This window comes from Cervus canadensis, chromosome 7 (genome assembly GCF_019320065.1).
Source record: "Cervus canadensis isolate Bull #8, Minnesota chromosome 7, ASM1932006v1, whole genome shotgun sequence".
NCBI lineage: Eukaryota > Metazoa > Chordata > Mammalia > Artiodactyla > Cervidae > Cervus > Cervus canadensis.
This window is the reverse complement of record NC_057392.1, coordinates 45,858,101-45,881,368: the sequence shown is the minus strand read 5'-3', so window position 1 is coordinate 45,881,368 and position 23,268 is coordinate 45,858,101. Positions and strand designations below refer to the sequence as shown.

Here is a 23,268-nt window from a genome sequence, read left to right as displayed (position 1 = left end):
CCCTTTTCTCCACACCCTCTCCAGCATCTATTGTTTGTAGATTTTTTTTGATGATGGTCATTCTGACCTGTAATAACTTCATTGTAGTTTTGATTTGCATTTCTCCAATAATGAGTGATGTTGAGCATCTTTTCATATGCTTTTTGGCCACCCATATGTCTTCTTTGGAAAATGTCTATTTTGATCTTTCACGCATTTTTGGGATTGGGTTGTTTGGTTTTTTTATATTGAGTTACATGAGCTATTTGTATATTTTGGAGATTAATCTCTTGTCAGTTGCTTCGTTTGCAAATATTTTCTCCCAGACAACCCTCCCTGCAAATTGTCATCATTTTGTTTATGGTTTCCTTTGCTATGAAAAGCTTTAAATTAAGTACCATTTGTTTATTTTTTTAATTTTCGTTCTCTAGGAGGTGATGGGGCAAAGGTCTTGCTGCAATTTATGTTCTTATTATTTTTTAACTGAAGGATGGTTGATTGACAATGTGTTAGTTTCAGGTCCTGGGAAAGTTATTTTTAATCATTCTGTGCCTCAGCTCCTCACATAAAATCATAATGGAATCTACCCCTTAGAGTTGTCTTAAGGATGCAGTGGGTCATTATCTATAAAACATTTACACCAGTATTTTACATGTAGTAAGTCTTACATGTTTGGTAAACATAAAACATTTCGGAGTTCAATCTGGAGAACAAATTTATGGAATTATGACTTGGATTTCATGATTTATATAGCTGATTTCATACACTGCCAGGTTACTTTTCTATTATTATATTCCTGACAACCTCCTAAACAGTGAAAATAGTTGAGAATCACATTATAATGAGAGAGAGATTCTAACAAAAGTTGCTAAGAGAGTAAGTCCAAGTTCTCACTGCAAGAAAAATCATCATTTTGTAATTATGTGTGGTGATGGATGTTAACTAAATTTATCATAGCAGTCATTTCACAATCAAAATGTATGTCAAACCATTATATTGTAACCTAAAACAAATACAGTATTATTTGTCAATTATGTCTTGGTTGGAAAGAAAACCAGGTCTTCTCCTGAAAGAGAACAAAAGTGTGTGATGGGAATTGAAAAACCATCTGAAGTGGCTGTTTGGGAAATGACAGGAAGATGATTCAGGACATGGGGTAGCATTGGACAGAGAGGGAGAACAATAGTCTTGTGGTAGTAGCAACCCTGACAATAATTTTTCTCTAGCAGAACTCAGCAAATGGTATTAGAGCAGAGAAGGGGCCAACAAGTGGACCCAGAATTGAGGTTTGGGCAGGTGGCACCAGAAGAGAGAATATCAGCTGGAGGACTTTACCACAAATGATGCCTGTGGGTCTGGACTTAGAAGAAGGAAGAACTGGGTGAAAATGAAGGGCTGATAACAGTTAATATCTTTAACCCACAAAAATATGTAAAAAACTCATACATTTTCATTAGAACATTATGAATAACCCTCCCCCTGAAACAATAGACAAAAATCATAGACAGGAACTACAAATAACCTAACAAACATATGGAGAATGTTCAATCTCATTAGTGGTCAAAGAAATGAGAATTTAAATACTGAGATAGCATTTCCCACCTACCATGGTAGTAGAAACAGTGTTAGACTTTATTTTTGGGGGCTCCAAAATCACTGCAGATGGTGACTGCAGCCATGAAATTAAAAGACGCTTACTCCTTGGAAGAAAAATTATGACCAACCTAGATAGCATATTAAAAAGCAGAGACATTACTTTGTCAACAAAGGTCTGTCTGGTCAAGGCTATGGTTTTTCCAGTAGTCATGTATGGATGTGAGAGTTGGACTGTGAAGAAAGCTGAGCGCCAAAAAATTGCTGCTTTTGAATTGTGGTGTTGGAGAAGACTCTTGAGAGTCCCTTGGACTGCAAGGAGATCCAACCAGTCCATCCTAAGGGAGATCAGTCCTGGGTGTTCATTGGAAGGACTGATGCTGAGGCTGAAACTCCAACACTTTGGCCACCTGATGCGAAGAGCTACTCATTGAAAAAGACCCTGATGCTGGGAGGTATTGGGGGCAGGAGGAGAAGGGGATGACAGAGGATGAGATGGCTGGATGGCATCACCGACTCGATGGTCATGAGTTTGAGTAAACTCCGGGAGTTTGTGATGGACAGGGAGGCCTGGCGTGCTGCAATTCATGGGGTCGCGAAGAGTCGGACACGACTGAGCGACTGAACTGAACTGAATGGTAGGAATAAAGCCTACTTTTTACTAGTGAAAATACTTTGTGCTCTTGGGTGAAAAGAAAACTACTGGACAGTAAATTAATATAAATCTTTAAGAACATAATTTGGCCAATGATTTCAAGAAGCCTTAAAATTTTTACTCTTAAATTAGTAATTTTATTCCTTGGAATTTATACCAAGAAAACAATATAATACAAAGACAAAACAGGAGAAAGGCACATCCTTCTTGCTCCCTTATTACCCCTTAGTACTTGTATCCAAAGAACTAAGCTGTTTAACCTTCAGGAAAAGTGGAACTTTGAGGCCATTAATGTCCCCTGAGGCTCTCTGTCCTTTGATTAATAGGTATCACAATAAAGGAAGTTTTCTCAGCCCACTTCTCTACAGAGGAAGGCAGATCAAAGGCCCCCTGACTTCATTGCCATTGATTTCTACATTTCTGTTAGCCTAAGTTTCTATTATTAGCACTTCAGTCATTACCCGCTGGACTGTGAACCCCTCAAGGGCCGCGACTTTACTTGTCTCTGTTTACATCCTCCTCTACCCCGTATGGCGAACACTCATGCAGTAGACGCCTCATAGATATTTATAAAATTGGCTGTCATTTCAGCTGCTTCCCACTCCATAATGCCCCATTCTCTACCCTCTTCAGTCTGTGCATTTGGCTGAAGTTGGTGTTTTGGTTCAGTTGATTTATTCATAGATATCCTTGTGTATGTGCCAACCAGTCTGCATTTCAGGAGTGCTATATTTATTAAAGGACTCTCGTGTCACATACCTTAAAGCAAGATTCAGAGTCCATGCCTCTCTGGGCCTATCAACAGTAATTGCTTTCCGTAACTATTACTAACTGAGGGATGTGGTAATATGGGGGTAATAAAACATGATGGAAAGCCAGTTAACTCATAGAAAGTTAAAACTGGGAAGGAACTCAGGAAATGGTGGTATCACTCATGCTCCACTCTGATTTTACGTATAAGGAAACTGAAGACCAGAGAGAAAATTTTCCCAAAGTGGCACAGCCAGTTCTTGGGATAAGGGTCCAAGGTCTAGGCATCCAGCTCATTAAGATTTCCAGGGCACTTGTTGTCTTCAAAAGTCTGTGTCAGCAGAGCATGTGAACTGCAGAAGTGTATGGGGGACAGTGAGCCCAGCCATGGTGACTGACAAGGCAGAGCTCCATAGTGGTGGCAGAGTCAGCAGGGATTCTGTGAGATGGCCTAGTTGGACAGCATGGGTGGGTGAAGGCGGAAGGCCTGGACAAATATCTGGATGAAATAAAAACAGTATGATAAGGTGAGTTGAGCATGACCTTTAAAACTTGGAATTCAATCTCTGGACTGCCAAATATCCCTTTGTTATGTAACTTCTCTAAGATCCAAGTGTTTGGTCTGTAGAAACTTGCCCATAGACTTGACTTCACAGAATTAAATTAAGAGAGACAGTGGATGTAATTTCAGCTCAGCACCAGGAAAGAATTCCGGAAGATGGTGGTTGGTGCCCTCCTCATTGAGGTCAGGTCTCATGGTCCTTCCAGGAGGTTGAAAATGAGCACTCGTCCCTCTGTCTTCAGAATGCTTTTGGATATGTCATGCTCCTACCTTGTGAGGGAGGACCTGTTCCCAGTGGGCTGGCTGCACTCATGAGCACGGGTTGGCCAACTACAGCCCTAGGCGAAGTCAGTCAGCTGCCTATTTTGTAGGGCCCACAAGCTAAGAGTGATTTTTACATTTTTTTTTAAACTGGAAAAAATTAAAAGAAGAATCATATTTTGTGAGATGTAAAGATTATGTGGAATCCAAATTTCGGTGTCACAGGGTCTTATTGGAACACAGCCGCCTTCATCTGTTTGTATGTTGTCTATAGCTGCTTACATGCTGCAGTTGCAGGGTCGATTACTCATAAGAGGTTATGGTGACATGACAACACTCTGATCACTTCACACTGCTACTCAGCACACTAAACACCATAGTGATCCAGTTATAACCCAGTAGTGTTTCAGATGCCATATGTAGTAATACCATGACATTTTGTGAAATATAATTGATGTACCAGCTTATGTTAGTTTCAGGTGTATCTCATAATGATTTGACGTTTGCATTCCCCAGTGGCTCTGCAGTAAAGAATCTGCCTGCAATGCGGGATTCACAGAAGATGTGGGTTTGATCCCTGGGTTGGAAAGGTCTCCTGGAGGAGGGCATGGCAACCCACTTCAATGTTCTTGCCTGGCGAATCCCATGGACAGAGGAGCCTGGCGAGCTACAGTCCATGGGGTTGCAAACAGTCAGACACAGCTGAAATGACTTAGCTAAGTCATGGTAAAATGATAACCATAAGTCTAGCAATCATTTGTCCTCATACAAAGTTATTGATACAATGTTATTAACCATATTCCTTATGCTGTATGTTATATCCTTGTGACTTACTTATTTTGTGACTGAAGTTTTGCAACTCTTAATCCCTTTCACCTGTGTCCGTCATGGTCCATCCTATTCCTTTCTGGCAACCACCTATTCAGTCTCTGTATCTATGAGTCTCTTTTCATTTTGTTTTATTTGTGTGATTGCTTTTTTGATGTAAGTGAGATGATGTGATATTTGTCTTTGTATTGCTTATTTCACTTAGCATAATTTCCTCTAGATCTGTCCATGTTGTCACAAATGTCAACATTTCTTTTTTATGGCTGAATAATAATCCACTGTATATATATACACCACATCTTCTTTATCTATTCATATATCAATTGGACACTTAAGTTGCTTCCATATTTTCTCTATTGTAAATAATGCTGCAAACAACATAGCATTTCCATGCCCACTCACCCCTGGGAACTGTTTAGGACTAAAAATGGCAGGACTTTCTGCTGTCCACCTAAAAGCTGGCCTGAGTGCTTGTCCTACCTGAATGTTGGTCATTGCAACAACCAATGCAAGACTGGTCATCTGACAATCTTGAACCTCCACAACAGAACTTGATTTGCCATTAAGTAAAAATCTAAAACATAGTTTTAGACCCTTGGACTTAAAGAACTCCAGCAAGACACACTCATTTTCCAATTGTTTGAGAAGTAATGAAAGGTAAGGGGCACAATATAGAGATTACATTATTCAGAGTCCTCCTGTCTTGGATATTGCTCAGTCAGGACAACTTTAAACCCTCAAAATTGAATGACATGAAGACACCTGATGCAGCACATGTGAACTTCAGATCAGCAAGGTACAAGAGAGAGATGCCAGGAGAAAGAAATGCAGGTGGATATTTATTGACCTCATAAAAACTTACAGCATTATCAGAAGGCTTAGGCTCTAACCAGCTGGTACGAGACACTCCCTAATAGTTTCCTGGCTGTTTTTCCCAGATTGTGATGTCAGGCCTAAGAGTCTGCTCATCTCCCTGAGCCTCAGTGTCCTGACATGATCAGGGAAGTGGGATCCCCACTTGTGTTGCCTTCCAGAGTTGTTGTGAGGATGAAAAGGGTGAATTCATATGAAAACACTCTGTGAACTACAAAGAAACATAACAGGTTCTCTTCAATAGGGCCATCCTGTCACCAAAAGAAAAACAAGCAATTACAGGATTAATGTATCACTTCAAAGCTGACTCACTAGTAACTTGGACTTGCCATCAAAGCTTCGCTGTCATTTCTCCTTCCCTCCTTCTCCCACCTGCTCCCCCTATCATAAAGGGATTAATTGGTTACAAAGTGTAAGCTCTGTAGGGTAAGAATTAGTGCCTGGCACCTAGTAGGCATTCACTAAACAAAGAATTGGTAAGTGGGTGGATGAATCATCCAGTTAAAGTTAAAATTCCTGGAGACCTGCCCCCTCTGGGAGCTGCAGGATTAAGACTGGCTGACAATAGAAAAATATATAGCTATGACATGTAACTGAACAGGAACTCTTAGCAAAGATCTCTCATAGCAAACAAGGCTCAAGCAGGCATTTGTAGACCCAAAAATTGAAAGATAGTCTAGAAAGCCCTTCACCTGATGAATTATGGAACAACTATACAGTGAAATACCACTCAACAAATAAAAGGAAGAAAGATAATAGATATCTGTGTATTAATTCTGTATCCTGAAACTTAGTGAATTTTTTTATTTCTAATAGTTTTTTGATAACATCTTTAAGATTTTCTATGTATTATAATATCATCTGCAAACAGTGACAGTTTTACTTCTTCCTTCCAAATTGAATTCCTCTTATTTTTCTTGTCTGATTGCTGTGGCTAGAATTTTCACTATTGAATAAAGATGGCAAAAGTGAGTATCTTTGTCTTGTTTCTGATTTAGTGGAAAGGCTTTCAGCTTTTCACTACTGAGTGGCTCTAGGGTGTCATATACAGGATTTATTATGTTGAGATATGTTCCCTCTATACCCACTTGATTTAGAGTTTTTTTTTTATCATAAAAGGTTGTTGAATTTTGTCAAAAACTTTTTCTGTATCTATTGAGATGATCATATATTATTCTTCAGTTTGTTAATATAGTGTATCACATTGATTGATTTAAAGATATTGAACCATCCTTGCATCCCTGGGAAAATCACACTTAATCATGGTGTATGATTCTTTTTTTTTTTTTTTGTATGATTCTTTTAATGTATTATTGAATTCTTTTTGCTAATATTCCATTGAAGACCTTTGTAAATATCAGTGATATTTGTAATTTTCTTTTTGTGTGTGTGGTATCTTTGTCTGATTTTATTATCAGGGCATTGCTAGCCTCATAGAATGTTTGGAAGCATTCCCTCCATTTCAAGACTTATATAGTTTGAGAGGGATGAGTGTCAATTCTTCTCTAAATATTTTGTAGAATTTACCTGTGAAGTCACCTGATATTGGACATTTGTTTGTTGGGCTTTTTAAAAAAATTACTGATTCTATTTTATGACTGATAATTGATTGATTCATATTTTCTATTTCTTCCTGTTAGAGTGTACATTTTCAGAAATTTCTCCATTTCTTCTAGGTTGTCACTCTATTATCATAGAGTGTTCATAATAAATCTCTGCATTTCTGCAGTGTCAGTTGTAACTTCTTTTTCATATCAAATTTTATTGATTTGGGCCCTTTTTTGCCTCATGAGTCTGTCTAAATGTTTATCAATTTTTGTTTATATTTTCAAAGAACCAGCTCTTAATTTCAGTGACCTTTTATATTGTCTTTTTAGTATCTATTTTATTTATTTCTGTTTGATGTTTATTGTTTCTTTCCTTCTATAAAATTTGAGTTTTGTTTCTTCTTTTTCTGGTTACTTTAGACGTAAGGTTAGGTTGCTTGAGATTTTTGCTTGTTTCTTGAGGTAGGCTTATATCACTATTAACTTCCCCCTTAGAACTGGTTTCTCTGCATTCCACAAATTTTGGATCATTGTGTTGCATTTTAATTTGTCTCCAGGTGTTTATTGATTTCCTCATTTCTTCAGTGACCCAATCATTATTTAATAGCATCTTGTTTAAGCACCATATGTTTATGTTCTTTTGGAGTTTTTTCTTATGGTTGATTCCTAATCTCATACTGTTGTGGTTGGAAAAGATGTTTATTATGATTTCAGTCTTCTTAAATTTATCAGCACTTGTTTTGTAGCCTTGCAAGTAGCCTATCCTAGAGAATATTCTATATGCACTTGAGAAGAATGTGTTATTCTGTTCCTTTCATTTTTGTTTTTGTTGAAATATAGTTGATGTACAATATTGAGCTAGTTTCTGTTGTACAGCAAAGTGATTCAGTTACATTTTTTTTTTCTATTCTCTCTCTGTATATATATTCTGTTTCATAGACTTTTCCCTTATGGTTTATTACAGGATATTGAATATAGTTCCTTGTGTTATACTTGTTGTTTATCTATTTTATATATAGTAGTTTGCATATGCTAATCTCAAACTCCCCTACTCCTTTCCCCTTTGGTAACTGTAAGTTTGTTTTCTATGTCTGTGGGTCTATTTCTATTTCATAAGTAAGTTATTTTGTATTACCTTTTATAGTTCACATATAAGTGATATCATATGATATTTGTCTTTCTCTTTCTGACTTACTTCATGTAATGAGATAATCTCTAGATCCATTTATGTTATTTCAAATGGCATTATTTCATTCTTTTTTATGAGTGAATAGTAGTCCATTGTGTTCATATACCACATCTTCTTTTTCCATTCATCTGTTGATGGATAGTTAAGTTGCTTCCATGTCTTGGCGATTGTAAATAGTGCTGCTATGAACACTGGGGTGCACATATCTTTTCAAATTGGAGTTTTATCCATATATATGCCCAGGAATGGGATTTCTGGATCATATGCAACTCTCTTTTTTAGTTTTTTGAGGACCCTCCATACTGTTTTCCATAGTGGCTGCACAAATTTACATTCTCATCAACAGTGTAGAAAGGTTCCCTTTTCTTCCTCCCCAACATTTGTTATTTGTAGATTTTTTAATGATGGCCAGTTTGACTGATGTGAAGTGGTACCTTATTGTAGTTCTTATTTGCATTTCTCTAATAATTAGCAATGCTGAACATCTTTTCATGTGCCTATCAGCCTTTTTATTTTCATGGTGAGCCTGGCCAGAATTTTGTCAATTTTGTTTACCCTTTCAAAGAAACAGCTCTTCATTTTATTGAATTTTTTTCTATTTTTAAAACCTCTATTTTATTTCCTTTTTGATCTTAAATATTTTCTTCCCTCTGCTGACTTTAGGCCTTGTTCTTTTCTTTCTAATTCTTTTTAGTAGTAGTTTATGTTTTTATTTGAGATTTTTCTTGTTTTTTGAGAAAAGCCTGCATTGCTATGAACTTATCTCTAAAAATTGCTTTTGCTGCATCCTATAGATTTTGTGTGGTTATGTTTTTATTGTCGTTTGTCTCAAGGTATTTTTGTCTCCTCTTTGATTTTATTGATCCATTACATTTTTAATACCATGTTGTTTAGTCTCTATACCTCTTTTCTTTTTCTGTGACTGATTTATAGTTTCATGCCATCAGGAAAGATGCTTGAAATAATTTCTATCCTCTTAAATTTGTTGATGCTTGTTTTTTGTCGTGGTATGTGGTCAATCCTAGAAAATGTTCTATGTGCACTGGCAAAGAATATGCATTCTGGGTTTTTTGGATGTAATACACTGAAAATATCAAGTCTAACTGTTCTGTTGTATTATTAGGATTTCGTTGCCTGATTGATTTTCCCTCTGAAAGATCTGTCTATTGATGTGAGTGAGGTGTTATTGTCTCTTAATATTATTGTATTCTCATCAATTTCTCCCTATATGTTTGTTAGTATTTTTTGTGTGTATTTAGGTACTTCTTCCTATATTGGGTGCATATATATCAATGAGTTTAATATCCTCTTCTTGTATTGATCCTCTTATCATTATATAGTGTCCTTCTTTACCTTTATTTATAGCTTTGCTTTTAAAGTCTGTTTTATCTAACATGAGTATTACTACTAATTTCTTGTCATTTCCATTTGCATGAAATATCTTTTTCCATCCTTTCACTTTCAATCTATGTGTGTCCTTTGCCCTAAAGTGGGTTTCTTGTAGGCAGCTTATTGTAGGCTCTTTTTTAAAAATTTAATCTGCCACTCTCTTTTTTTGATTGTCATTTAGTTCATTGACATTTAAGGTAATTGATATGTATTGATAGATATGTATTTATTGCCACTTGAAACCTTGTTTTCTAGTTGCTTTTATATTTCTTCTTTGTACTTTTCTTTTTCTTTTTTGTTTTTCCTTTTGTAGTTTGAGGTTTTTCTTTTATATTATGCTATGGTCTCTCTTTTTTGGTTTTGTGAATCTGTTGGCCACATGATGCAAAGAACTGACTCATTTGAAAAGACCTTGATCCTGGGAAAGATTGAAGGCGGGAGGAGAAGGGGACGACAGAGGATGAGATGGTTGGATGGAATCACCGACCTGGTGGACATGAGTTTGAGTAAGCTCAAACAGGAAGCCTGGTATGCTTCCTGTCCATGGGGTTGCAAAGAGTTGGACATGATTGAGTGACTGAACTGAACTGTGTGTTTTTATTTTTTGTTACCCTGTTTTTCAAGTATGTTAAGGCATTACTGTATCTATTTGCTTTAGACTGGTAATCATATAGGCTCAAACAGATTCTTTTTAAAAAAATCTATATTTTCTTACTCTCCCCCCAACATTTTATGATTTTTATGTCCTCTTTTACAACTTCATGTTTATCCTTTTGCTGTTCATTGTAATTATCATTGCTTTTACAAATTTTTAAAAAAATCTGTGTACTGGCTAATTTAAATGATCTACTTTCCAATCATGATCTTCTCTTTCCTATAGATTCTTGCTTCTATGTTTAGAAAAGAACTTTCAATATTTCTTTTATTTTAAAAGAATAAACTAAAAGGTTTAGTCTTGCTGTATTCTTTTAGTTTTTGGTTATCTGAGAAATTCTTTATCACTACTTCTATTTTAAATGATAATCTTGCTGGGTAGAGTATCCTAAGTTATAAGCTTTTCCATTTCAGGACTTCAAATATATCTTGTTACACCCTTCTGGCTTGCAATGTTTTTAGAGAGCAATCAGCTTATGGAGGTTTCCTTGTAATTAACTTTGTTTTTCTCTTGTTGCCTTTAGAATCCTCTCTTCATCCCTAACTTTTGCCATTTTAGTTATAATATGTCTTGGTATAGATCTCCTTGGGTTCATCTTGTTGGGGACCCTCTGTTCCTCCTATACCTGGTTATCTCTTTTCTTCTTTAGGTTTGGGAAATTTTCAGCCACAATTTAAAAAAATACATTTTTTACCCCTTTTTCTCTTTTTTCTCCTTTTGGGATCCCTATAGTTCATAGATTGGGATGCTTTATATTCCCATAGGTCTCACATATTGCTTTCATTTTGTGTGTGTGTCTTTGTCTGCTGTTTTGATCAACTGATTTCCATTATTCTACCTTCCAGTTCACTTCTTCACTATTCTGCATCACCCAGTTTGCTATTTACTGCCTTTAGCTCAGCATTTGTCTCAACAGGTGATTTTTCCACAAAGCATGTGAACAGTACATGTACTGAGAACTTCCAGAGGTTCAAGCTGAATTTAGAAAAGGCAGAGGAACCAGAGATCAAATTGTCAACAGCCGTTGGATCATCAAAAAAGCAAGAGAGTTCCTGAAAAATATCTACTTCTGCTTTATTGACTACACCAAAACCTTTGACTGTGTGGATTACAACAAACTGTGGAAAATTCTTCAAGAGATGGGAATACCAAATCACTTTACCTGCCTCCTGAGAAATCTGTATGCAGGTCAAGATGCAACAGTTAGAACTGGACATGGAACAACAGACTGGATCAAAATCGGGAAAGGAGTACGTCAAGGCTGTATTTTGTCACCAGGCTTATTTAACTTCTATGCAGGGTACATCATGGGAAATGCTGGGCTGGATGAAGCACAAGCTGGAATCAAGATTACCGGGAGAAATATCAATAACCTCAGATATGCAGATGACACCACCCTTATGGCAGAAAGCAAAGAAGAACTAAAGAGCCTCTTGAGGAAAGTGAAAGAGGAGAGTGAAAAAGCTGGCTTAAAATTCAACATTCAAAAAGTGAAGATCATGGCATCTGGTTCCATCACTTCATGGCAAATAGATGGGGAAACAATGGAAACAGTGACAGACTTCATTTTCTTGGGCTCCAAAATCACTGCAGATGGTGACTGCAGCCACAAAATTAAAACACGCTTGCTCTTTGGAAGAAAAGCTATGACCAACTTAGCATATTGAAAACCGGAGACATTACTTTGCTGACCGAGGTCCATCTAGTCAAAGCTATGGTTTTTGCAGTAGCCATGTATGGATGTGAGAGTTGGACCATTAAGAGTCCCTTGGACTGCAAGGAGATCCAACCAGTCCATCCTAAAGGAAATCAGTCCTGAATATTCATTGGAAGGACTGATGCTGAAGCTGAAACTCCAATACTTTGGCCACCTGATGCAAAGAATTGACTCATTGGAAAAGACCATGATGCTGGGAAAGTTTGAAGACAGGAGGAGAAGGGGATAACAGAGGGTGAGATGGTTGGATGGCATCACTGACTCGATGGACATGAGTTTGAGCAAGCTCTGGGGATTGGTGATGGACAGGGAAGGCTGGCATGCTGCAGTCCACGGGGTCACAAAGAGTCAAACATGACTGATTGAGCAACTAAACCAAACTGAATTGTCTCTTTATAATTTCTAGTTCCTTTTTACAGTAATCTTCATTTTTATGGATAGTCTTTCTTAATAAGATTGGTATTTTCACTACTTCCTTTTTAACTTGGGGTATAGTAGACTGGAGAGGTCTGTTTTGTTGTTCTTTCAGGGAAGTTCTCCTGACCTTTTAATTGGGAGTGGTTCCTCTGCTTCTTCATTTTACTTATACTTCTTTGGCTCTATGAATTTAGGAGAAACAGTTATCTACTGTGGTCCTGAAGGGTTTTTTAATGTGAGAATGTCTCTGTGTAGCCTCCGTGAGTCTCATGTTTTTTGTGTGAGGGCTGTTTTTAGTATGGATGCCTGCCACATCTTTCCTCAGTGTATGTTGGCCATTATCCCCCTGACAGGGGAGTGTGATGTTGTTGTGGTGACCAGAACCTGCACTGGACGTTGAATGGGACCTCCTCTTTGGTCTGTGGTTGTCACAGCCCTATCAGGGGCAGGATCTGCTCCCCAGTTGTTGGAGGAGACATCCCCCAGATCTGTTTCTGAACTGCAGTGTGCAGTAGGCAGGACTAGAGCACTCCCACTGGGAGATGAGCCACTGAGGATTCCTCTGTAGAAACTACATTCTGGGAAGTGCCCTCCATGGTGTCGCCTGTCACCCATTGTGCAGGCTCATAAAATACAGTTTGGGGCACTGCCCCCAGCCCCACTTCAACCATGGAACTTCAGGTGGTTGGCCTGGGTGTCTCTTAGGCACTGAGCTCACAAAGCCAGTAGTGTGGACCCACTGGTGCAGAACCGCTGAGGTCAGGCACCAGGACTGCTGTAGTCATACGTCTGAACTCACCACGGGAGCGATTGAGTTAGCCCAGACCTCAGCCCTACCTCTACATGTTCCCACAGAGCCTTCAGCCGCTATTGCCAGACCCGACCTACCCACTGGAGCTCCAGTAATCTGCTTGGATATCCCCCTAAGTTTACAAAGCTGCCAGTGGCACATAAATCTGCAGATCACACAGCTGCTGGGACACAGCTCAGATTTTAGCCCCGCTTTTGAAGTCATGTGGCCTTTGAGGATCAGCTTGGATTTTAGCCCCAGCTATATGTATGGCCAACCTGCCAATGCTTGCATGCTCTCAGAGCTTGTAAAGGTGGAGCTGTACCCACCATAAGAATGAGGCTGCTATGATGGGCCCTGCCTCTCCCTTCAAGTATGCACATTAACAATGAGGCTTCAATGGCAGACCCAAGCTCCTTCATGTGCACATCCCCAGTTGCTGCTTGGACCACATTCCAGCCTTTTCAGGCTATCTCTGCATAGCCAACCCCAGTTCTGTCCCCAGGTTTGTCCTTTGAAACCCAAGTTTTAGCACCCAGCCCCTACACACAGTAGCAGGTTTGTTTCTTGGGCTGGGGGTGCAAGGAGGTGACCAGGATCCCCTACACTGGTCTCTCTCTCTTTGCCTGCCAGAAGCTGTGCTCTTCTCTGAGCCTCTGAAATTCCATTTCTGTCCCAGCTGATCTCCCAGTTGTTGAAGGAGGTTTCCAGGACAAAGAAACCTTTCCTCTTTCACAGCTCCCTCCCAGGGTTGCTGGTCTTATCCCATTTTTCTTTTTTCCTTTATTTCATCCTTCTTGGTTACATGATCTTTCTTGTGATTTTGGTTTCATGAGATCTTCTGCCAGCATTCAGCAGTTATTCTGTGAGAATTGTTCCCACATGTAGATGTATTTTTGCTGTATTTGTGGGAGGAGGTGAGCTCCAAATCTTTCTATTCCACCATCTTGATCCAGCCCCCCTCAACTCTTTCCTATTATGTTTCTTTTGGATGGAAGTAACTAAACAACAACAATATATAAAATCCATCTGGTCTAATGTGCCATTTAAGGCCAGTTTCCTTAATGATTTTCTGTCTGGATGATCTGCCCGTTGATGTAAGTGGGATGTTAAAAGTTCATTATTATTACTGTGCTACTGCCAGTTTTTCCCTTTGGGTTTACTAATATTTGTTGTATGTATTTTAGGTGCTCTTTTGTTGGGTCATATATATTTATAATGATTATACCTTCTTATTGGATCAGTCCCTTTGTCTTATGTATTGTCCTTTGTCACTTGTTACAGTCTTTGTTTAAAAGCCTATTTTGACTGACATAAATATTGCTACCAGCTTTATTTTAGTTTCCATTTGCATAGAATACCTTTTCTGTCCCCTCACTTTGTCTGTTTGTCTTTAGATCAGAAGTAAATCTCTTGTAGACAACAAATGGTTCTTCTTTCCCATTCTTTCAACTACTCTCCGTTTTTTGACTGGAGCATTTAGTCTATTTATATTTAAAGTAATCATTGATGGATATGTACTTATTGCCGTTGTGTCCATTTTTTCTTTTTCTTTTTGTTGTTTTTTGTTCCTTTCTTTTTTTGCTCTTTTCCCTTGTGACTTGATGACTACCTTTAGTGTTATGTTTGGATTCCTTTCTCTTGTGTGTGTGTATCTATTATATATTTTTGATTAGCAATTGCCATAAGGTTATATATAACAACATAGTTTTTTAAGTTGATGATCTCTTAGGTTCAAATACATTCTAACAACCCTGCATTTTCACTCCTTCCCCACAACATTGAATAATTTGGTGTCACATTTAACATTTTTTTATTTTGTATATCCCTTTACTATGTATTGGTATATAAATGATCTTACTACTTTTGTTTTTTAATCTTCCTACTAGCTTTATGAGCGGTTGGTCTACCACCTTTACTCTATGTTTGTCTTTACCAATGAGATTTTTTCCCTTTGTAATTTTCAAATTTCTGGTTGTGGTCTTTTCTACTTAGAGAAGTCCCTTTAACTTTTCCTGCAAATCCAGCTTAGTGGCAATGAACTCTTTTAGGTTTTGCTTATCTGTAAAACTCTTTGTCTATCCTTCAAATTTGAATAGTAACCCTTCCAGGTAGAATATTCTTGGTTATAGGTTTTTTTCTTTCGTCACTTTAAATATACTGTGCCACTTCCTTCTGGCCTGCAAAGTTCCTGCTGAAAAGTCAGCTTATTGTCGTAGGAGAGTTTCCTTATACATGAGTAGTTGCTTTCCTTTTGCTGCTTTTAATATTCTATCTACATCTTTAATTTTTGCCATTTTAATTATAGTATGTGTTGGTGTAGACCAATTTGGATTCATCTTGTTGAGGACTCTCTGCTTGTTAGACCTGAATTTTGTTTTTCCTTTCCCAGTTTAGGGAAGTTTTCAGTTATTATTTCTTCAGATAAGTTCTCTGTCCCCTTCTGTCTCTTTTCTCCTTCTGGGACCTCTATAATACAAATTTTAGTATGCTTTATGTTGTCCCAGAGATTTCTTAAACGTTCCTCATTTTTTAAAAATGTTTGTTTTTCTTTTTGGCTGTGCTATGCATGGGCTTTTCTCTAGCTGCAGCAAGTGGGAGCTGCTCTCTAGTTGTGGTGCACAAGCTTCTCATTGATGTGGCTTCTCTTGTCACAGAGCACAGGCTCTAGGGGCTCAAAGTAGTTGAGGCTCCTGGGCTCTAGAGCGTCAGTTCAGTAGTTGTGGCACTTGGGCTTAGTTGGCCCCTTGGTATGTGGGATCTTCCCAGATCAGGGGTCAAACCTGTGTTTCCTGCTTTGGCAGGCAGATTCTTTACCACTGAGCCACCAAAGAAGTCCACACTCCTCATTTTTTAAGAATTCTTTTTTTATTTCCACTACTGTCTTCCACTGATCTGTTTCTCTGTAGCATCTAATCTACTGTTGATTCCTTCTAGTATGTTTTTTATTTCAGTTATATTCTTCAGCTCTGTTTGTTTCTACTTTGTATCTTTTAACTCTGTTGAAATCTCACTGTGTTCATCCATTATTCTCCTGAGTTCACTGAACATCTTTATGATCATTAGATTGAACTCTATATCAGGTAGATTGCATATCTCCTCTTAACTTAGTTCTTTTACTGAGGTTTTGTCTTGTTTTTTTCTCATTTGCAACCTATTCCTCTGTTTCCTCATTTTGCCTAATTCTCTGTGTTTGTGTGTATTAGACTGATCACTTTTCAGTCTTGGAGAAGTGACCTTATGTAGGAGACATCCTATGGGGCCCAGCAAGACATTTCCCTCTGATCATTAGAGTTACATGCTCTAGGGGTGCCTTCTATGTGGGCTGCAGGAGCTATTCTGTTGTAGAGAGACCAACTGCTATGGGCACATGGTAGGCAAGCCTGGCCCTTAGCTTGGTTGGCTGCCAGGCCTTGCCTCATGCAGAGGCTGCTGGCCCATTGGTGAGTGAGACTGATTCCTGGGGCAGCTGACTACAGGGTCCAAGGAGTTCCAAGGGTGGTTCTGGCCAGTGGATGGGCAGGGCTGGGTCCTGGGGCTGTGTCTGTCCACTGGTAGGCAGGTAAAGCTGTGATGTTAGTAAGCTAGAGAGAGGACACCAATATGGCACTTGCCACACCAGTGTCCTCCTGGTAGAAGGAGTTCCCCAAAATGGCTTCTGCCAGCATCTGTATACCCAGAGCATTTCCCCTTTGCTTTCTGCCTCTCTGGGAGGTACTGTAAGATCAACAAGTGTGTCTGACCCGGGTCCCTTTCAATGTATTTCCTCTGTACTGGGACTTGGAGCATGTGAGATTTTGTGTGAGACCTTTAAAAGTGGAATTTCTGTTTTGTTGAGCCCTCCAGCTCTCCTAAATATAAGTTCTGCTGGTCTTCAAAGCCAGACATTCTGGGAATTCATCTTCCCAGTGCCAGACCCCTAGGCTGGGGAACCCAGTGTAGGGCTCAGACTCCTTGCTCCTTGGGAAGAATCTTGAACATTGTGTTTATCCTCCTGTTTGTGAGTTGTCTCTCCAAGAGTGTGAATCTTAAGTATGCTGCATCCCTGCCCCTCCTACCTATATCATTTTGGTTTCTTCTTTATATCTTTAATTATAGAAAATAATTTCTGCTGGTTTTAAAGTTATTCTAATCAATAGTTGCTTTGCAAATAGTAATTTTGATGTGTCCATGGGAGGAAGTGAGGTCAGGCTTTTCCTACTCCCCTCTATTGGCTTCACCTAATAGCAGACTTTGTATTAGCAATGGGAAATGAGTTTTGTGTCCCATCTCTGTTCCCTAAGGACATACCAACACTTCAACAGTTTCATTTTAAAATCACCAAAGCATATTCATCATGTCAAAAAAAAAAGGGGGAGAAAAGTTGACTTCAAATGCCATACTTTAAAATCCCAGTGTGGATTATTTTGGAGTATGGATTATGGATTATTTTGTTATCAAATTCAATGACAAGGCATTATTTATTATACAATGACACTATTGGTGGGCTAAAATAGCAGATTGTGTTAATTTACCAGACTAAGGATATATCCTAGTATTCCCAACTCACAGGAAAGCAACCATCAGGAAAAATAGAAAATTTTAAATGAATTATCTCATTATGGCAAAATTTCTTCATAAAATTAAATAATGAAAATGAGTCTGCAATCAAAGCAAGTTTTCAAGTGGCTCATGTGTTAGCCAGGCAAGGAAGGCCATTTAGGGATAAGTTAATTAAGTTGTGTTTGATTGTAGCAGCCAGAGAAATGCACTCAGAAGAAAGAAGCTTATTTAAGACTGTTTTAGCCAGAACAGTTGTTCAGAGAGTTGAGAACATTGGGAGCAATGTCATAGTCAATTAATAAGCAAGGCAAATAACTTTGAGTGTTTTCTCTTGAATCTTGATGAGTTGATGGATGTTACCAATACTACTCAGTTGTGGTTTATTCAAGGAGTCAGTTACAAGTTTGAAATAACTGAATAATTAGGCTCTATGAATAGCTTCTATGGCACAACCTGCAAGAAATAATATTTTCAAAATGAAATTATACACTTTAAATGGGTGAATTATATGATAGATGAGTTGAATCTCAATAAAGCTGTTTTTTAAAAAAATTTTCAAGGTAATTGTGAAAAACCTATTTTTAGTATGAACCAAATAAGGATCTCCTCAAGTATGTTATTGCTCTTTACAGCATCAGACTTTACTTCCATCACCAGTCACATCCACAACTGGGTGTTGTTTTGCTTTGGCTCCGTCTCTTCAGTCTTTTTGGAGTTATTTCTCCATTGATCTCTAGTAGCATATTGGGCACCTACCGACCTGGGGAGTTCATCTTTCAGTGGCCTATCTTTTTGCCTTTTCATACTGTTCATGGGGTTCTCAAAACAAGAATACTGAAGTGGTTTGCCACTCCCTTCTCCAGTGGACCATCTTTTGTCAGAACTCTCCACCATGACCTGTCCATCTTGGGTGACCCTACACGGCATGGCTCATAGTTTCATTGAATTAGACAAGGCTGTGGTCCATGTGATCAGATTGATTAGTTTTCTGTGATTGTGGTTTTCATTTTGTCTGCCCTCTGATGGAGAAGGATAAGAGGCTTATGGAAACTTCTCTGGACTGACTGAGGGGGAAACTAGGCCTTGTTCTGATGGGCAGGGCCATGCTCAGTAAATTTTTAAATCAATTTTATGTTGATGTGTGGAGCAATAATTGATGCTGTAAAGAGCAATATTGCATAGGAACCTGGAACGTTAGATCCATGAATCAAGGCAAATTGGAAGTGGTCAAACAGCAGATGGCAAGAGTGAACATTGACATTCTAGGAATCAGCAAACTAAAATGGACTGGAATGGATGAATTTAACTCAGATGACCATTACATCTACTACTGTGGGCAAGAATCCCTTAGAAGCAATGGAGTAGCCATCATAGTCAAAAAAAGAGTCAGACGTGCAATACTTGGGTACAATCTCAAAAATGACAGAATGATCTCTGTTCGTTTCCAAGGCAAACCCTTTAATATCACATTAATCCATGTCTATGCCCCAACCACTAATGCTGAAGAAGCTGAAGTTGAACGGTTCTATGAAGACCTACAAGACCTTCTAGAACTAACACCCAATGACTAACATCCAGTCATTATAGGGGACTGGAATGCAAAAGTAGGAAGTCAAGAAGTACCTGGAGTAACAGGCAAATTTGGCCTTGGAGTACAGAATGAAGCAGGGCAAAGACTAATAGAGTTTTGCCAAGAGAATGCACTGGTCATAGCAAACACCCTCTTCCAACAACACAAGAGAAGACTCTACACATGGACATCACCAGAGGGTCAATACCAAAATCAGATTGATTATATTCTTTGCAGTCAAAGATGGAGAAGCTCTATACAGTCAGCAAAAACAAGACCGGGAGCTGACTGTGGCTCAGATCATGAACTCCTTATTGCCAAATTCAGACTTAAATTGAAGAAAGCAGGGAAAACCACTAGACAATTCAGGTATGACCTGAATCAAATCCCTTTCGATTATACAGTGAAAGTGAGAAATAGATTCAAGGGATTAGATCTGATAGACAGAGTGCCTAAAGAACTATGCATGGAGGTTCGTGACATTGTACAGGAGACAGGGATCAAGACCATCCCCAAGAAGAAGAAATGCAAAAAGGCAAAATGGTTGTAAGGAGGCCTTACAAATAGCTGTGAAGAGAAGAGAAGTGAAAGGCAAAGGAGAAAAGGAAAAATACAGCCATTTGAATGCAGAGTCCCAAAGAATAGCTAGGAGAGATAAGAAAGCCTTCCTCAGTGATCAGTGCAAAGAAATAGAGGAAAACAATGGGAAAGACTAGAGATCTCTTCAAGAAAATTAGGGAACATTTGATGCAAAGCTGGGCACAATAAAGGACAGAAATGGTATGGATCTAACAGAAGCAGAAGATATTAATAAGAAATGGCAAGAATACACAGAAGAAATATACAAAAAAGATCTTCATGACCCAGATAATCATGATGATATGATCACTCACCTATAGCTAGACATCCTGGAATGCAAAGTCAAATAGGCCTTAGGAAGCATCATTATGAACAAAGCTAGTGGAGGTGATGGAACTCCAGTTGAGCTATTTCAAATCTGAAAAGATGATGCTGTGAAAGTGCTGCACTCAATACGCCAACAAATTTGGAAAACTCAGCAGTGGCCATGGACTGGAAAAGGTCAGTTTTCATTCCAATCCCAAAGAAAAGCAATGCCAAAGAATGCTCAAACTGCCACACAATTGCACTCATCTCACAAGCTAGTGAAGTAATGCTCAAAATTCTCCAAGCCAGGCTTCAACAGTACATGAACTGTGAACTTCCAGATGTTCAAGCTGGATTTAGAAAAGGCAGAGGAACCAGAGATCAAATTGCCAACATCTATTTGATCATCAAAAAAGCAAGAGATTTCCAGAAAAATATCTACTTCTGCTTTATTGACTATGCCAAAACATTTGACTGTGTAGATCACAACAAACTGTGGAAAATTCTTAAAGAGATAGGAATACCAGACGACCTGACCTGCCTTTTGAGAAATCTGTTTGCAGGTCAGGAAGCAACAGTTAGAATTGGGCATGGAACAACAGACTGGCTCCAAATAGGGAAAGGAGTATGTCAAGGCTGTATTTTTTCACCCTGCTTATTTAACTTCTATGCAGAGTACATCATGGGAAATGCCAGGCTCTATGAAGCACAGGCTGGAATCAAGATTGCCAGGAGAAATATCAATAACCTCAGATATGCAGATGACACCACCCTTATGGCAGAAAGCAAAGAAGAACTAAAAAGCCTCTTGAAGAAAGTGAAAGAGGAGAGTGAAACAGTTGGCTTAAAACTTAACATTCAGAAAACTAAAATCATGGCATCCAGTCCCATCACTTCATGGCCAATAGATGGGGAAACATGGAAACAGTGACAGACTATTTTCTTGGGCTCCAAAATCACTGCAGATGGTGACTGCAGCCATGAAATTAAAAGACACTTGCTCCTTGGAAGAAAAGTTATGACCAACCTAGACAGCATATTAAAAAGCAGAGATATCACTTTGCCAACAAAGCAAAGCTGTCTAGTCAAAGCTATGGTTTTTCCAGTAGTCATGTATGGATGTGAGAGTTGGACCATAAAGAAAGCTGAGTGCCGAAGAATTGATGGTTTTGAACTGTGGTGCAGGAGAAGACTCTTGAGAGTCCCTTGGACTGCAAGGAGATCCAACCAGTCCATCCTAAAGGAAATCAGTCCTGAATATATTCATTGGAAGGACTGATGCTGAAGCTGAAACTCCAATACTTTGGCCACCAGATGCAAAGAACTGACTCACTGAAAAAGACCATGATGCTGGGAAAGATTGAAGGCAGGAGGAGAAGGGGATGACAGAGGATGAGATGGTTGGATGGCATCACTGACTCGATGGATGTGAGTTTGAGTAAATTCTGGGAGTTGGTGACAGAAAGGGAAGCCTGGTGTGCTGTAGTTCATGGGGTCACAAAGAGTCGAACACAACTGAGCAACGGAACTGAACGGAACTGAACAGGTATGTTATAACTGAAGGTGGTAGAAATATGTGTGGAGCAGAAAAGACTATAGTTGGGTTAATTTGCAAAGCTTATGAAATTGTTGCACATGTAAAGCCTATGTCAAAGATAAGGTGTCCATAGGTGCGTGGATTTATCTCTGGGCTTTCTATTTTGTTCCATTGATCTATATTTCTGTCTTTGTGCCAGTACCTACTGTCTTGATGACTGCAGCCTTGTAGTATAGTCTGAAGTCAGGCAGGTTGATTCCTCCTGTACCATTCTTCTTCCTCAAGATTGCTTTGTCTATTCGAGGTTTTTCCATACAAATTGTGAAATTATTTGCTTGATAGGTATTGCATTGAATCTATGGATTGCTTTGGGTAGTATACTCATTTTCACTATTCTTCCAATCCAGGAACATGGTATATTTCTCCATCTATTTGTGTCATCTTTGATTTCTTTCATCAGTGTTTTATAGTTTTCTATATATAAGTGTTTTGTTTTTTTTAGATAGATTTATTCCTAAATATTTTATTCTTTTCATTGCAATGATGAATGGAATTGTTTCCTTAATTTCTCTTTCTATTTTCTCATTGTTAGTGTATAGGAATGCAAGGGATTTCTGTGTGTTAATTTTATATTCTTCAACTTTACTATATTCATTGATTAGCTCTAGTAATTTTCTGGTGGAGTCTTTAGGGTTTTCTATGTAGAGGATCATGTCATCTGCAAACAGTGAGAGTTTTACTTCTTCTTTTCCAATATGGATTCCTTTTGTTTCTTTTTCTTCTTTGATTGCTCTGGCTAAAGCTTCCAAAACTATGTTGAATAGTAGTGGTCAACCACTTGTAAAAGAATGAAACTAGAACACTTTCTAACACCATACACAAAAATAAACTCAAAATGGATTAAAGATCTAAATGTAAGACCAGAAACTTTAAAACTCCTAGAGGAAAACATAGGCAAAACACTCTCTGACATAAATCACAGAAGGATCCTCTATGATTCACCTCCCAGAGTAATGGAAATAAAAGCAGAAATAAACAAATGGGACCTAATTAAACTTAAACGTTTTTGCACAATAAAGGAAGCTATAAACAAGGTGACAAGACAGCCTTCAGAATGGGAGAAAATAATAGCAAATGAAGCAACTGACAAAGAATTAATCTCAAAAATATACAAGCAGCTCCTGTAGCTCAATTCCAGAAAAATAAACCCAATCAAAAAATGGGCCAAAGAACTAAACAGAAATTTCTCCAAAGAAGACATATAGATGGTTAACAAACACATGAAAATATGCTCAACATCACTTATTATCAGAGAAATGCAAATCAAAACCACAATGAGGTACCATTACACGCCAGTCAGAATGGCTGCTATCCAAAAGTCTATAAGCGATAAATGCTGGAGAGGGTGTGGAGAAAAGGGAACCCTCTTACACTGTTGGTGGGAATGCAAACTAGTACAGCCACCATGGAGAACAGTGTGGAGATTTCTTAAAAAACTGGAAACAGAACTGCCATACAACCCAGCAATC

The 23,268-nt window shown here is 38.5% G+C and overlaps 1 long non-coding RNA gene across 1 annotated transcript; it reads right to left on the bottom strand.

The window, feature by feature from the left end:
- Positions 1–8,750, bottom strand: LOC122445201. The gene is made up of 3 exons (XR_006270473.1): positions 8,616–8,750; positions 4,540–4,546; positions 1–18 (listed from the first exon to the last, which is right to left on the bottom strand). It is a non-coding gene; the product is annotated as an uncharacterized LOC122445201 (long non-coding RNA).
- Positions 8,751–23,268: the final 14,518 nt, after the last annotated feature.